Raw genomic sequence first — 17,669 nt, forward strand, 5'->3', positions numbered from 1 at the left:
TTTAGTCATACTGTATACAGCATTCATGTTTTCCAAATCAAATCATGTGGATCTCTGGAACCACGCGGGAACGGCATGGCTCCAGTGTGGATCTCTGGACTTTTATTCATGTGGCCAGTAGTACTAAAGTAAGTTATAAGTAAGCCTTGCCGAGCCATGAGACAGGGAAGAGATAATTGGCACTCCATTCACTGTAGTATTGGAAATTGAGTGGCAAGGAAATTGTGCACATGTTTAACTCTCACCAGAATCTCTATCATTCATGGCCCTTTCTCTTTTCCACCCTTGAATGTGCTGGCGCCCAACAGTGCAGTGGCAGCTTTAATTGCCGCTCACATTGTTTATGCACAAATTAATATGAATAAATTCACTCCTGGAGACCGTAAACTGACCATGATCTTCAGACTAAATGACACAGCAAGTGTCTGGGAATTGTAATTGAATCTGCACCAATGGAGGAAAACACTGCATGCTTAGGTACAGTACATTTACTTCAGTATAAAGTAGCATCATTTAATCTTGACTTTAAACATCAAGCAACCAAGTGAATTTCTATTTGTGAGGCCTAGCCTACTAGTGTGTCAATTATTTCATTTTTGATAACGAAGACTTTAATCTCATTAGAACATTCCAGAAATTACATGTTGAACCTGCCGCAAATATATTTTTTCTCTATTGCCTTCATTGGCTTGGCAGAGGGACACGGGTGATACACAGGGATATCTTTGTGCAGATATTAAATGAATAGCTGACACGTTTGGGATGTCATCTAAAATGAAGAGCAGTGAGCAGCAGTAAATGTTTCGTCTCTGGAAGAATGCGAGTCACAGAGAAAAGATGTCAGATAGAGATCAAAGCTATTTTGTTAACAGAAATTGGAAACCTTTATAGGATGACTCCTTCAATTGCACATGGACAGCCGACTAACTGAGGACATGGCCTGCATTTCAGGGTGTCTAATTTGTCTTTTGAGAACCTAATTTGCATTGCAATTATCTGAGAACGTATAAATGAATCCTGCCGCATTTCCCAATTACAATGGAGTAGGCATCTCCGGTCTGTGAAAGCAAACCTGAGAAAAGTCCAGCTTAAATTTTCACCCATTCAAGGTAATTACCACCTGGCAGTGGCACACACTCCTGCTGTGGAAGAGTCTATTATTTCATTTATAGCCATGATTGCTCTGGAATAACATTAATAATGGTACATTTTAAGACAAATAGGCATTTATAGTAGGCTACTGTTTGTAATTCCTGCTATTTATTTCTGATTGTTATACCTGGTTTAAAGGCCACTTCAACGCCTCAGACTTTATCAAAAGTGCCATTAGCACTTTTGATAACGATTACTGTCTGGCAGTGTCGGCGGAACTGGTGATATGGGGATCCAATCACCTACAGTACACCACCTCCATTCATGCATAGAAATGTGTTTTTGATCAACCATAATACCAAGTACTAAATTGACTTTACCTCGGTGAAGCAATACTAATCTGGTTTAGTTCTCTGCCAAAGTTGATTGTTAAAGGAGCACTTCACCCATGCATATATTTGGTCCTCAATCATGCTCATTATAGGATATAAGAACAATTTCCATCTACTCAATTGGGATTCCACGCTAATAGAAACTACAGCCTTTTTCTTCCTGGAAAGTTAGCACGCCTTTAAAGGAAGGTCATTAAAGGGACACTTGTCACACTTCACCCCTTTTGAAAAAAAATAAATGTTAATGACATTTAAAAGATTTAGAACACTTTCCTGGGGTCTTTATGTATGTAACGTGTGTCAGTGTGTCTGTGTGTCGGTGCTAAAATCTCTATCTAAAACCACATTTTACACACATCACGATCCCAGGTGTTCTAAATCTTCTGAATATATATATATATATATATATATATATATATATATATATGGGCTTGGTGCCCAAATCTCTCTTTTTGACCATGTTGAAGTACAGTATCATCAGAGAAAGGGTTTACTGTTATCCAGATCATGCAAGGCTATAGCAAATGAATTGTTAGATTTATAGTTATGGGGGAAATAACTTTTCTGCAATATGAAAAATGCAATGCTGTGAAATTCTGATGCAATATTCATCAGATAATTAGTGTATTCTGACTGTGAGCAGATGTCCAAACAATAATGCTTCTTTGGCTCTTAAAACATCTTAAAGCTGTACAGTAGCACATTTTGTCAAATTGTGATAGAACAATTAGAGGTGCCTTTATAAAGTACTGGAAAAACCAGTAGAGAACGCCATGCAGGGGCTTAACAGATTCTTTGTACGCAGTAGCGGCGCTATGTTAGTACCTCAAACACTCTGTGCACACCTTGTCTGTGAGAAATGTCTATGAAATGGGACTGGTACACACTGAGTATGTTTTGATTGCACTGGACTATATAAAATTGCAGTCCACTCACTAGCACCTTGATGGTTTGATGATATCTGGCAATGAGCCCAACAGAATCTGGCAGTATACTGTATGTGTTGTAAATTTGTAATCTATCTAGTTGACAATTAATAAAAGAGAAACGTACTGCATTCATCAGCTTGGTTAATGTGCTGTTGATACGTACTGTACGTGTTCAGGTTCTAGTAGCCTACATTGGCTGCTTTGCGGGTGAAATGGGCTCTCTCCCCTATCTCTCCCTCTTCCCACCTCTCCTTTCCCCTCTCACCATATCAGGTCTCCCTTGTTCATTCACAGTAGCCTACTGTATAGACATAAAACCATCGCCTAACGATGGCAATTCCACTGACGGCATAGATCTCCATATAAGGGAAAATCTGCGCTGATGTCGGCCATATTTGGATAGATCAGCCTACCCGCCATCGCCAATTGCATTGACAATGCTTCGCGAATAGTCCATATATGAGCATATCTGCAAGTGAAACGCCAGCAAAACTGTCTCAACAGTGCATAGTTAAGTACTTTAATTTCAATGCATAGCATATACATACTCTTGGCGGACCGATATAATCCTGTGTTGTTGTTCATGTACGTGTGTGTAGTCAATAAAGCACAGACGTTTTAATTACAAAACGCTTTCATCAATTTGTGTCAGCAAGAACCCACAGTAGCAGCACTCAGCGTACAGTGACATACAGTAATGACCAATCGATGGACAACAGGGACGTTTATACAGTTACATGGCCATTATCATGCATTTTCTTTCTTAGTGGGTTGGTCAATCGATCCGAAATGCACATTGGCATTAACATGCAGGGAAGGGTGAAGCTGTTTTTAGTTTTTTCACTTTCCCCAAATATAATCTGCTAAAATTATAATTGATGCGATTCTCCCGCATACCCAGTCCCGGCAGAGTAGTTCCGGAGGAACGGATTGTGTGGCCCTGGTTTTTCCCTAATGGGACTGATCGAGGGTAGCTACTGGGATGTAAGTTGGGACTTGATACTTGATCACACCGGCTGGGTCACCTTGAGTGATGGGTATGATGTTGGAAGACCCGAAACCCCGATGACCTTGGGATACATCACTGAGGATACGTCCCAGGTGCATCCATGCAATGTATTTTTGTTTTTTTGCTAATTGATTCATTAGGTCAGCTTTTTATTGCGTTTTTTTTTTACTACGGTTTTGAACGAGCCTCAGCCAATCATAAGCACTGGAACTATTTGTTTTATAACATAATTGTTTGCCACAGGGCTCAAGGATCTGCAGTCACAGTCCATGGGTATGGACTAGTTTAACCACTTTGGGGGGTTTTTCCCCCATGTTGAACAAATGTCTTTGTCAAAAATAGCCAATCTACAACCCCACAATGCATTGCAACATGGTGCGTTGTGAGCTTGTACTAGATCTGCTCTTTTTGGCTAACGGAATATGCATGCTGGGGTTCAAGTGGTTAATGATGGACAATCATTGTCAAACCATGATGGTTTTAATGTTGACAAGAACTGGCCACGCCAGTTTCCCTTTGATAATGTCTTCTGTGTTTCATTTTCAATGTTTATTTGAGCAGAGCTATAGGCTTTCTCTCACAAGGTGGCTTTTTTCCGCGTCATTATTGAGTTTACCTTCAAATCCTCTTGGAGATTCTCTATTCTTTAATTCCATCCCTCCATCTTTGTCTTTGTTGGAGTCTGCTTGATGTTGTACCTCTGTATTACTGTAACAAGGAAGACAGTGTCTATCTAGCACATGTCAGCCACATCAGGGAGCCCCGTCCTCCCACACTACTAAAGCAAGTCTGATCCGGTTAGATTTAATAACAGAGCGGGAGATGGGCGAGAGAGAGGAAATGTTCTGAGAATCACTGTTGTGGCTCTTTCCCGTGGCTCTGGGGGACTCTCGGTAATTTCCTTGCTTTTCAGCCACGCTCTGGCCATTGTAGACTGTAACATCGTTCATCCAGAGAAATGAGACACATTGTCTTGCTACGTGATTCCAACAGATTAAGAAAATACCTCTCTCTGTGTGGTCCAGCAATCGTAGCACTGTATGTCATGAGATGTTCTACAACCGCTACCCTAGTAATCCTTCAGGCTAAGGCCCAGCTTCTAATGTGGCTGCTGGTGAGTGCGTCCTTATTTTGGGCATGCCATTATACATGAAAATTGTCCAAAAATGGCAAATACGAAACAAATAAATAAGAAGGAAAATAGCAGAAATCTATATATACAAATGTAAAGTTAAGGCACACACAGGAACCCAAAGTCAATAGCTACGTCATGCCAAGCCCGCCCTCCTAACCACTGCACCGCCGTCCTACCCACTGCACTCACACGCCAGTGACGTCACAGACTTACCCTCCGCGGCACACAGGGTCACTCAGCCAGGTTGTCAACTTTGCGCTTTCCAAGCAAATGTGTATATGAAAACATCATGGGTTGCCATGTTTGCTTTTCCAAGTAAAAAACAAAACAAAAAAAACGCATCGCCCTCCCGCTATTGCCTTCTTCCCATTTGCGACACGTGGCGCTAGGATGAGATTCTAGTACATCTACAAGCGCACAATGTGCCATCATGCATTGTGAACTTGTAGATTGGTTATTTTTGCTATTTTCAAGTATTTTTAACACTTCAATAATAGTGGTCAATTGGGGTCCATGCAGGGGGCCTAATGCATATCAAACTGAGGGTCTTTGAAATAAAAAAGGTTGAGAATTACTGTTATACAGCAGGGATACTCAAATAGTCAGACTGTGCTGAATATATCATTCCTCTGCCTAAATGATGTACAATCATTTGCACGGGTCTGAAAGTCAATATTTGCTTAGCTGCACACTTGTTTGTCTGGCATGGCGGTGTCTCTAGGGCTACTCAGTGTTGCTGTCCTAACAACACTGAAAGTGGGCATCCATCCTCTGGCAGGTTTACTTTGCCAACTGCCACTGCCAACTGTCTGATGGCCCTGTCCTCTTCTGGTGCCTACACCCCCCCCCCCCCCCCCCCCCCCCCCCCGCTGCATGAACTGGGGCCGCTTCAGGGCGAAGAAATGTTGTTTGTTGCTAAAGCCCGAACGATGCCATATTTATTTATTTTTAGTCTGTCGTTCCCGTCTTTGGAGAGTATCAATTTGTAAAACTTAACATTTGATTAAAGTTTATATTTGAGGACATTTGGCATATATTAAACATTGATATAGGAAAACAACATTTCACTTTAATTATACCGTAAATCAAACCAGAAAACAAGTAATATAGTACACATAATTTAACTTTATTTTTATTTAACCATGTAAGTGCATTTTTAAGAATAGCCTGTCTATAAGCTACATGTGTTACCGTGTTTGGATCAAGCCCTTGTTATGTGCTTTGTAATTATCAAGGAAATGAGTTTGGCATGGTAAGATCATCATCCTAGTTATTATGACATTTGCTGCTCACAGATGTTGTGATTTGTGGAAAAGAATTCTTCTCATAAAACACCTTTTCAGGCATGGCGGAGCCTTCATGTAGATTGAATAACATAGCTGCTGAATGACAAATGGGCCTAACATTATGAAGTGTCCGTGCAGAGTGAGAGATGTATTCTTAAAGTTATCCCACAATGCCAAAGGTATTATTGTGATAGCAAAGCATAGCATATAACCAAATATATAATTTTATCCCGTTACATCAAACTCATTGCCCCTACTATTATGTTGCTGTGGACCATCATTGTCATACAGTAGCTGTCATGAAAGCATTGCTCCAACAAACAATTTCTAACATACAGCGCTACGCTATATTAGCCTAGTAGCCTACATGCCATTTAGTTGTCAATTGTACCATACGGGCGTATCAGTGGAGTTCAATGGCAAAATTGAATAAAGATGGGGCATTTTACCAGTTAAAGTTCTAGTAGTGAAATGAAAAATACGTTTTTCACACTTTTAGAGCATAATAGCATATACCAAAACAATGTGAACGTTTAAATGTTTGTGTATTTTGTGTATCAAAAGTCCATACATACAAATCCAATTTTAATTCCTTCCTTTGAACGAAAACGTGTTGCGTCATGAAGAAGTGCGGCCCGGTCTCATTGCTGCACTGTCTGCACGTTCCTCCAAACACAGCTGATTTTGATTACAGAACTACTCCGTTTAGAGATTAGAGATTCTAGACATTATTAATGTATTACACATTTTAAACCTTATCAGCACGCTAAAATATGTATCTGAAAACATCTTAGAAATAAGCCACGAAGTAGCAAACAAGCTTAGCTGGCCATCTGTCTCACACTTAGAGTATATTATATTAAGACCTTAGAGTATATACAAGTAAGACGCGTAAACGCGGGAAGCGAACAAAGCTGTTGTGGCAGTCAACAGTGAGACCTCTGTATCGTTCCAATTTCAGTTACCCTCTGGTGGCGGGCGGGTGGTGTTACCGCGTGACAGACAGACAGACAGACAGACAGACAGACAGACAGACAGACAGACAGACAGTTTTGGCCAGCTTCTATAGTTAGTGCTCACTTCGTTCGCAATTATATACTCTAAGGTCTGACGTTGTAAAGAAACACTAGTCGTGCCCGACACGGAGTGAGATTCAAACGTCCCATAGCCTGAAGGGATGTGACGCTCTGATTGGTTCAGAAACGTACAGCCTTCCGTTGCAGACTGAAACTTCAAAATTAAATGACCGAATAAGCCATTGCACCCCATCTTTAAGCCCTATTTCTTCGTATACCAATATGAAACACTGTAGCCTACTGATGATATGAGTTCACAGCGCCTCACATCATGCTTTTTGCTATTTTCTCAGTATGAATTTAAAAATCACACTCGTGTGAAGTGAGGGGCGGGCACTCTTATCATCATACATTAGCCAATCAAATCATCACATTCCGTGCTACAAACATACAAGCACACAAAGCTGCAGTGCATAGGAGGGGCAAGCGCAAAAAGGTGCAGCGAGGGCTGCAGTATTTATATCAGCCAGATGAAACCCGTCCACCAGTGACATCATCAATGGTGAATCCAAGCTAATAGAAACGGTAGGCTTTCTTTTCCTGAAAAGTTGCAATGCAAAAGTTGAAGCCATCGTTCTCACGATAATACAAATCTAAATATATTTTAAAACAAATGGACGGGTGTCCGAACTGCCCAAAGCCCTCCTATGAGACACAGACTGAGTAGGACAAAATGGTGGTGTTTTATCATGAACATTAGTGAGGACCAATTATATGAAGAGATGTTGAAAAGTGGTGAAGTGGTCCTTTAAGTTGTCATTTACAGCATGAAACAAACATTAAAAGTCCATCGCTTGGCTGGCAAACGAATTACACCATTACTGTCCTAAACAAACATTCAAGTCCATATAGACCTGGCCTTTTTTTTCTTACTTTTTTTTAAAGCCATGCATTGGAGGGGCTAGCACCCCTCAGAAAGAAAGATGTTGTTCTTGATGCATATCAGAACTCTTCAGGTGTATTCAGTTCATCAGGGACCAACTGAACATTTTTAAGTGGGTGGATCATGATGGCTGTCTTTACTATAATTGCACTGCAACTATCCAACCCAAATCATATACTGTATACACTCCGCTGGGTAGGGTAGGGTAGGTGCCAACGTGCCATGGAACTGACAGCTAGGTTTCCCTGTGCGGTAGCTCCCCTGAGTGTCAACTTCATGGTGCGTTAGCTGGATAATGCAGAGAGGAGGAGGGGAAACAGTTGTGATGATGAAATGATTTTAATGTTCATCACTTTGTTTGACCTGGCCCTGGTTAGCTTCTGTCACGCTCTCAACGATCGCCGTTAGTACACTGTGTGCTCTGCATTCCTGCAGGCCAAGATCCGCAAAGTAACACCATCAGTACGTAAAGTGTGTGTGTGTGTGTGTGTGTGTGTGTGTGTGTGTGTGTGTGTGTGTGTGTGTGTGTGTGTGTGTGTGTGTGTGTGTGTGTGTGTGTGTGTGTGTGTGTGTGTGTGTGTGTGTGTGTGTGTGTGTGTTGGGGAGATGGTATCACGTGGAGACTAAAGAAGAATATGTAAGCAAGGGGAAAAGATGAGAGCTGGCAAGGTGGAAATCATGAAAGCCACTGAACCTTAGAAGCGCTGTGGGGACACGGTGTTACTGTAGCTTGGGCATAGATTCAGCTAATAATAATATGTGTCATATTATATGACACATATTATTAGCTGAATCTATGCACAAGTAGAGTAACACCGTGTCCCCACAGTGCTTCTAAGGTTCAGCGGCTTTCATATGTATATGACTCATATACATATACTCAAGGAAGGATGCGGCGCTGTCCCCTGGGGCTCCGGCACAGCTGTCTTCACCTGCTGAGTATTTTCTTCCCCCCAAGTTTGGCTTTGTCTCCTTCGCCGTGCAGTCATACGCGTGTGAACACACACCAGAACATCCTGATGGCTATAATTAGCTCCGTCACCCTGCACTCCCCAAAAAACAGGATATATACTGTATATGTATGCTGCCACATTTCTCTTCATACTGCGCTAACCGGCACCTACCGCACCCCCAAACCACACAACTTGTTCGAGATGATTGTTGTTGTTGTTTTGTGGCTATTTGTGTCACTCCGCTCCCATTACTTTTTTATCTATCTGTCCTTTTGTGCTAGGTCTACTGTATACCTCTCTTTTCTGAATTTACCATTCAGAAAAGAGAGAGAACAACGACACTATTTCTCCCATGAAAATGAGTGGGAAACATTAGTGTGGGTGATCACCGGCTGTAATGGCGCAAGCGCAAGCCTTGTCACCCTGACAGTTGGACCCCTGTAAGAAGAGCTTCACATTGTTATGGATGTTATGGACAAAAATATGGAGAGCAGAATTAGTGGTTGAGAGTGGTTGAAATGAGTGGTTGAAAAAAACATGTTAACCCATTAAATATTAAAAAGGTAACAACCTAACATGCATACAGTGCCATTACATCCCCAATGGAAATATGCCAGATGTTATGTAAAAAAAAATCAGCTATTTTTGAAGGGCACTAGCCCCTCCTATGTTTGTGTAAATACAAACATTGTGTAAACACAAACATTGAAGACAAAAGTGTGTAAACACAAACATTGAAGACAAAAGTGAGGACACAAATTGTGATTGGCCAGAATGAGATGATGTATGATGATGTATGATGATAAGAGCGCCCCTCACTTCACACAGGTGTGATTTTTGCTTTTGTATAGGGCTGACATGGTTAAGACTTAAATAGTTGCATTGCAAGTCAAAGTTGTACAATTTGTCACACGTTACCGCAGTGAAATTTGTTCTCCGCATTTGACCCATCTCTTGGAGTGGTGAGCTGCAGATGAGGAGCGGTGAGCTGCAGCCGTGCCGTGCTCGGGAATCAATCATTTTCTATCAATTTGAATTGATTTACCCCCAGGTATCAATCAAGGTTTATATTTATTGAATAAGACAATACTGTTCTAATTACAAACACTATAATTTTATCTTTGCCATCCTGTTATGCTGCCATTTGAAAGGTACATAATTAAGCAATTATGCACATAAGAGGCTGGGTGGGGGTGTTGTTGACGCAACACAAAGTGGATTGTATTAAACGTGTGTGTGTGTGTGTGTGTGTGTGTGTGTGTGTGTGTGTGTGTGTGTGTGTGTGTGTGTGTGTGTGTGTGTGTGTGTGTGTGTGTGTGTGTGTGTGTGTGTGTGTGTGTGTGTGTGTGTGTGTGTGTGTGTCTCTCTTTCTCTCTCTCTCTCTTTATATATACAGTATATATAGTGTATACATACATACACCATGTTTGTATTCATTATTTTGTAAGTATTATTTGGCTGTTTGTATTATTTGTGTTTTGAAAGTCTGTAAAAAAAAAACCAACAAAGGGACATTTGGGGGGAAAATATAATGACATTTAGTTCATGCATAATAATTGTGATAATCATTAAACTCATGATTATCACAATCATGATTATTTCTCCCACTATAATCGTACCATAAAAATACATACTGTCCCACCCAAGTCAAAAGTCCAGGTTGGACCTTTTACGTAACCACTTAAACCGACTGGGGTCCCCCAGAGGTCTGTCCTTGACCTACTCCTTTTTTCTTTCTACACCAAATCTCTTCACCTAAAATAGCTGATCTATTGTACAAGCTCACAATGTGTCGCAAGTGTGTTCCGTCTAAGCTGCGGGTGCTATGACATGCCCAGAATATAGGGACACTAGGGTTCAGGTGGTTAAAATACTGATTTATATAACTGTTTTGGGTTCGGACTGATGCTGATATTTCACTTATAATTCACATCATAATCAATCTGACACCAGATCTCCGTTCCATCTTGTATGAGCCGAGGATGTGTGGTTTGCACGCCCAGTGGGAACGGCGTAAATGAAATTCAGAATGCCAGGGTCTGGGTTGAGGGAAGACGCTTTGAAGTCAGCTGCTGCGCAGACTGCCACAGTTCTCATCTCTAATTTCTGATGACCTTCATCGCATCCACACACAAGAGGCCACGGGGGGGCCCCTCTTTGCCAAGGAAGCACGAGGGCATTTGAAATGAGTTTGTGAAATATGGATGTGCGCCTGTGTGGCCTTGAAGATAGCGGAACCCTCACACCGTGCAGAGCATGACAGGTCTTCCTCCTATTTATAAGTCAAGGAACAAAGTGTTGAGGCGGGGAAAGATTTTTTTTTATCTTAAGAGCGCAGTACTGTATGCAAAATTCTGTCCAAGGTTTAAACATAATGATAACTGTCTGAATACATTTTGTGACCAAAGAATCTACGTCACATTTGAATGTTCAAATAGTAGCCTATACCGCTACTGAAACTCGTGCTGCTAAACACTTATTTTCTCACTATAGCTGTTTGACTTTTTATTTTTATTTTTTTAATTTAGAGTAGCCAATGATTTATTTTACCCCATTTTACTCTCCAATTTAAACTTTATGCCAATTCACCATTCACAGGGTGGCCATTTTGCCATTAAGTTGAAATGCTACCCCATTGGGGTAATGGCCGCTGTGTGAATATAGTCTATTCATTCCTCCCCACACACATTTATGTGTGTTGCCACTGCTGTTGTATCCCACTGATTCACCTGCCAGTAAGGAGCCCCCACCAGGAGAATATGGGGCCTTCCTATACTCCTCCCGGCAAACCCTGCTGACAGGCGCCGCCCCAGCCCTGTGGTAATACGTGCAATAAACAATATCGACCTCCCCGCCTGCGGCTTCCCTCCCCCGAACACCAATTGTGTTCGCAATTCGCATAGACACCGGGCAAGGCTGTTTGCACCACGGTGGATTCCCGATGGATTCTGCCCACAACCTCTGTGGCGGTGGGCTTTACCACTGGAACCTGGTTTATAGGTATCTCTTTGACTACTTGTTGTCAGTTGCACCTATTGCAAACTTAAATTATTTTTTTTGGTCACGTACTGTAAATTGCAAGTAATGAAAAGGCGAGAACAGATGTTGAGAGTCCTAATTCTGTTTCCATCACTGATGTGGAAGAGGAATTGAGGAGGCAGTCATCGTGCTTTTACACACTAAACAGCTGGCTCTCGACTGTTGCAGAAACAATATTAGGTTGTAATAGATGTGCTCCTGTTCTCTCTCTCTCTCTCTCTCTCTCTCTCTCTCTCTCTCTCTCTCTCTCTCTCTCTCCGTAGGCCTAAGCTCTCACCTGTACTTTGCTTCAGATCCACCCCTACATTATGAACCGGAGTCCAAACTTCAGCTTGCATCTGCTTGCGATCATCTGCAGTTACCTGATACCCTTGTGTGTATGCATTTCTTAGGCAACCTGTTTCCCCAACGAGAAAGTAATGCACATTTGGTAGGCTTAAAACATTCATCACCTGAAACTGATATAATAGTCTCATTTTTCACTGTGTGTGTGTGTGTGTGTGTGTGTGTGTGTGTGTGTGTGTGTGTGTGTGTGTGTGTGTGTGTGTGTGTGTGTGTGTGTGTGTGTGTGTGTGTGTGTGTGTGTGTGTGTGTGTGTGTGTGTGGGTTCACATTATTTTATGGTCTTCCTGTACACTACACACATACACATTTGTTACGTGTATGCATTACGGCATGCATTTGTGTTGTCTGTTTTCCACTCTCTCTACTGTTTTCTCTGCCTTCCTCAAACCCAGGTCCAGTCATAGAGTTATATATAAATAAACTAGAGGGCGGACTGCCTGAATCGATTCAAGACCGAGCGCTCTCACCCAGCTGCGTGCTATTTTGCTTGTCCATGTACTTTGCCCCACTGGCGCATTTGAGCTGAGGCTCTGCAAGCGATGCACCATGGGGGGGCCTCCAGCAGGGGGGGCTCACTTCCCCAAAGCTATAGCCTAACTCTGCAATAGATCTTGGTTGGCCACCCATTTTACAATTGAGATCAGCCCAGAGAGTGACATCTGGTGTTGCCCTCTGTGGGAGTGGGAGCCTGGGAGGTCCATGTGCTTCAATGTTTACAATCTGGATTTAGGCAGAGCAATGCTGAAATGGCTATTTTCCAAATCGCCAATGTTATAGGCTAGACTGTGGTGAAAGGGCCCCACCCGGGCCCCACCCGGATCCTTGCAGGGGGGCCTCGGGATTGAGCGATGCTACTGCTTTGCCCGCCTGCGGTTCCATCTATGGCCGGTAGGGTAGGATGGCTTCACTGTTCTCTGTTGACCTTGGTCCAGTCCATGAATCAATCCATCAACTCCTCACCATCCAATTGGACCTCCAATTATCAGTCCACCAATCATTTCCTATTGCCTCCATTAAATGCGCGTATATCTTTTCTACATCCGAGCATAGACATGGTAACGCCCCGCCTGCCTCTGATTGGCCTACCGACACTGCCGGCCTTACAAGAGTTTCCTCCGAGGTGGAAGATACATGCTGGATACTTGGATAGTGTGCCGCGAGGTTACTCCGTGGTGGGAAATAAAAGTATGATATAATACAAGAGAATGACAGTTTGGCACGCGCAACAGTAACTTTTCTTTTTGTAGAAGAGGCAAACTAATATTGTTTATGCCGTTGGCCTGTTTATTTGTATAATACATGTGTAAACTTGAAACATTATTGTACTGTAAAAAGGTCTCTTTTCCCTTGATCTTTATATTTTTTAGTACAACAGTATTAGTTTACTATAATTAGATTAATAATACACGATAATCAACACTAACACTATTCAATCAAAGCAAACGGCACAAACAATATTAGTTTGCCTCTTCTACAAAAATTAAAGTTACAAGTTACTGTCGCGTGTTGCCATTCTTCTATTTCCCACCACAGAGTACCCTTGCATCTCGGAGGACAGGCAAGACGGGCAGTGTCGGTAGGCCAATCAGAGGCAGGCGGGGCGTTTCCATGTCTATGCTCGGACGTAGAATAGATATACGCATTCAATTAACCCTTTCCCCTTCCACCATGACCATGAGAGAGATACAGCTTTGTATTTAGACCTAACAGTCTTTTGTGTTAAACTCAGGCCTGTTAGAGAGTGTGTCTCAGCACACAACACAATGTGTTGAGTTCTTGCACAAAGCCCCTATGCCTGTCTAGTACATATTAGTGCCGTCGCTTTATTGAATAGCAGTGAAGCATCTGCTGCAAGGAAAGAAAATGGGCTTAATTGTGTTCTCAACTGGCAGTATGAGATTTCGACAAGCCTGTCAGTTTGTCATCACAGTTAACACAAACAACATATGAATGTGGGAGGAATCCAAAGGTGCTATTGTTTCAAAACTGAAGGAAATCAGTTGCACATAGGCTATTCCGTGACTTGAGTCTCCATGGCAACGTGCAAAGAAAACCGTGGTCAATGCATGTATATAAAGACATATCTGTGATCCTCACACATCACAGGATACTCGCTGGAAATGCAATTTATGGTGTGTACAATTTTTGCTTTGCTAAATCCATTACAATGTTCACCATATCCCTGTGGCAGACTAAAAAGGATGAATGCAACCCATTGTCATGCAGACAGCTGTCTCCAATTCCACATGTGATTTAACAATACTGACCACTAATCTATTATACCGATTAACACTGGGGCATTTATCGTTGGATGAGATTAGAAATTGAGGACGAGTCTGCTTCTTAACATCGACTATCTAATTAAAAAAACAGACTTGTGTTTCTAAAATGGTGAAACAAGTGAAAACAAAAAAAGGTTTCCAGAAAATAGAAGAGCTCTGTCTGAAAGAAACGATTTTGACACGCCTGATGCTTTCGATGTGTCAGGGTACGTGTTATAGCCGATACGTGAACATTTGCAATGTTTCTCAAAGTTTTTCCATTGGAGAAAAAATAGCCAATCTGTGTGGCATAATGTGGCATTTGAGGGGGGGGGGGGGGGGGGGGGCACGGTGGCACAGTCGGCAGTGCCGTCACCTCACAGCTAGAAGGTCCTGGGTTCGATTCCCGCTGGCGTGCCCTCACCTCCGTCTCATCAGTGCAGATACCCGAGGCCGGGTTGGCAAAAGGGCCCATCCTTGTGGAGTTTGCATGTTCTCCCCGTGACCCCTATGGTAGGTACCCTCACAAAAAACATGCAGTAATGCTAGTCTCTAAACTAACTCCCCCTCGCCAGCCGGGGCGCCTGATGGAGGGGAAAGGAACTGGTCGGAAATAACGTGTTCCTTCCACGCGCTACACCCGGCCGGGGAAACAATCCCCTGTCAGGTGAAAAGAAGCAGCTTGGACTCCTCATGCATAGAAGGAAGCATGAGGTCAGTCCGGTGCCCCCCCAGGTTGGCAGAGGAAGTGCAGTGCCCAGGATTACACTAGATAATTGACACTGGGTGAAAAATTCCATTTGCAAAATGCACCATTTACCAAAATCGTGGGGAAAAAAACCCCAAAAAACTGAGCTTGTAGCATGGTCATTTTCGTTACTTGTATGGCTATATTTCATAATTAATATGAAATGTGAAATATAATGTGAAAAACAAAATAAGTAAAAGTTGAAATTCTGTATTGAGACACATTGTTCCTGACCTTCAGCAACAAAATATTCTTATTCTGTTAAGCCTGAAGTTATTATAAAGTAGGACTGGTGATAGAAGACTTATAATAGTCCTGTGTTATTATCATTAATAGTATGGTTTAAAATGAAACAAAATAAAGAAAAATCTTTAAAATGCCTAATAGTAAAAACAATTCTTGCAATGTGCCTATTAGATTATGAGATGTAATTGTGTGCGCAACGCTGACCTTCTGGCCAAAGGGTGGCGCAAGAGGAAAGGTCATGAGGTCAAATGGCCGGGTAGGTATCCAGGTACCATGAATGCACTCTGCATTATTCATGGCAATCTGCCCTTTAGATTTTGACATTATCTTGCGTGCAAGGGAAAAGTTTGTGCTAAAGGCGGCGCTGGAGAGGAAAGGTCATGGGTCACCAAAACTGTAGAATTAATCCTAGAGTGAACAAGAAGGTTTACAGTAAATCCAATGGCAATACCACTAGGTCTAGGCCCCCCCCCCCCCCCCCTCTTTTTCTTCTTCTTCCGAGATATCCTTTTTGGGACCAAAGCGTATAGGAGGGACGGACGGTCAGACCGACCGCAGCAGGGCTGACTAAAAATAGGAATTGTACTGAAATACCTGTGCATGGTCATGTTACGTTTTGAATCCTAGGTCATTCTGAACGGCATTCTCCTGTGTAATGTAAAGTTGTAGAGTAAGCTGCACAGTGCTGTAGGTTAATGAGGCACAGAACATATAGGATATTGTTTTAGGTGTTAAAAAGCTCATTAAGGTACATAATGATTTTTTTAAGAGAACAAATGAATATATTTCACAGATGTGATTTAAAACAAAAGATAACTGTGGGAAAAAATATATATTTTAGAGTTGAGTAGCACTTATCTCCATGACCGGTGGGTGCATAAGCTGCGTACAGTATCTATGTGTGTGCATGCATCTGTGTGCGTGCAGGCTGAAAGCAACTGCCTTTCAAAAATGTCAATACATTGAAATGGAACAATTTAATTGTGTTGTGTGTTTTCATTATCTCACAAACATATCGACATATCGCAGATTTCCACAAGACCGCTTTATCTTATAGTATCTTTTGTACTATCCCTTAATTTTGAAAATCAATGGATATTTCTTTGATGGGCGCTAGCCCCTCCAACGTCTGGCTTTTAGAAATGACGTCATTATGGCAGACTATGGACTTTTAATGTTTGTTTAGAGTACAATGTTTGTTTGAAGAAGTGAGGCGGCCCTCACTTTTAACACGAGTGTGATTTCTTTTGTATTATTCTTTTCGGAGGCTATCCCATCTTTCAGACAAAACATGGGATTCATACTGTGATGTGACAGAGGCGACAGCGGCTTATATTAACGGCTGACTGTAGATGCCACTGAGCTGTCACTTCACATTTCATCCAACCAGCCAGTGTAGATACTGTGAGGGGGTAAAGGGACAGTGACAGTGCCAGTGTCCCCGGAGCCAGTTGACAATATTCCCCGGTCTGTGATGAATCGGGCTCGCCCTGTCAGCTCATTCACCTACTTCCTCATGTGGAGAGATGAAATACCCATTACGTAAAGCAGCCTGGACAACCGCTCTGGTTTCAAAGCTGCTTCTTCACCCCTGTAAGAGAGAGAGAATGTAACAGATTCCATACACTTGTGCGTGTTTTGATTGTAATATAGCGCAAATATATAAATATTAAATGTCAACTGTGTAACTTTGGGGTGGGGTGGGGTGGCTCGGACTTGTGAGCTGAATTGATTGATTGGACTGTACAAGTGTCAAACTTGTTCTCGTTAGACGAGAAATCGTACTTATTCCTAATACTTCGTCATATGACAAATAGCAAAAACAGCCAATCTACTAGCTGACAATGCGTCATGACAGGAGGTGGGGACCCCCCCCCCCCCCCAGCAAATTGAACCCTTCAATTGGATACAGTGTAACATGTGTGGAATCATACATCAGTGTCTCCCGTCATACTGTCAAGATGCCACTGAATACTTACCATACCAGTAGCCTATTATATTAAAAGACAGCATTGTAGATGTCATCTGAAAGATCCATAACCAAATTAAAGTAATGCTTCACATTTTTGCTTTAAATATCAGATTTTCAAACTCAAAACTACAAAGAGGAACAAACAATCCCACTAACAAAAATCTAAACAAAAAAACACTGCAATAATCTGAATCTCAAATTATGTACACAATTTACCAAAATCTGTCATGCAAATGAGCCCTAGGCTCTGGGGCTTGCAGTGGCTTGAAGCTCAGTATTAGTAGTTCTGTCAGGTATGGCAGA

Source organism: Electrona antarctica (genome assembly GCF_951216825.1).
Source record: "Electrona antarctica genome assembly, chromosome: 16".
NCBI classification, from domain to species: Eukaryota; Metazoa; Chordata; class Actinopteri; order Myctophiformes; family Myctophidae; genus Electrona; species Electrona antarctica.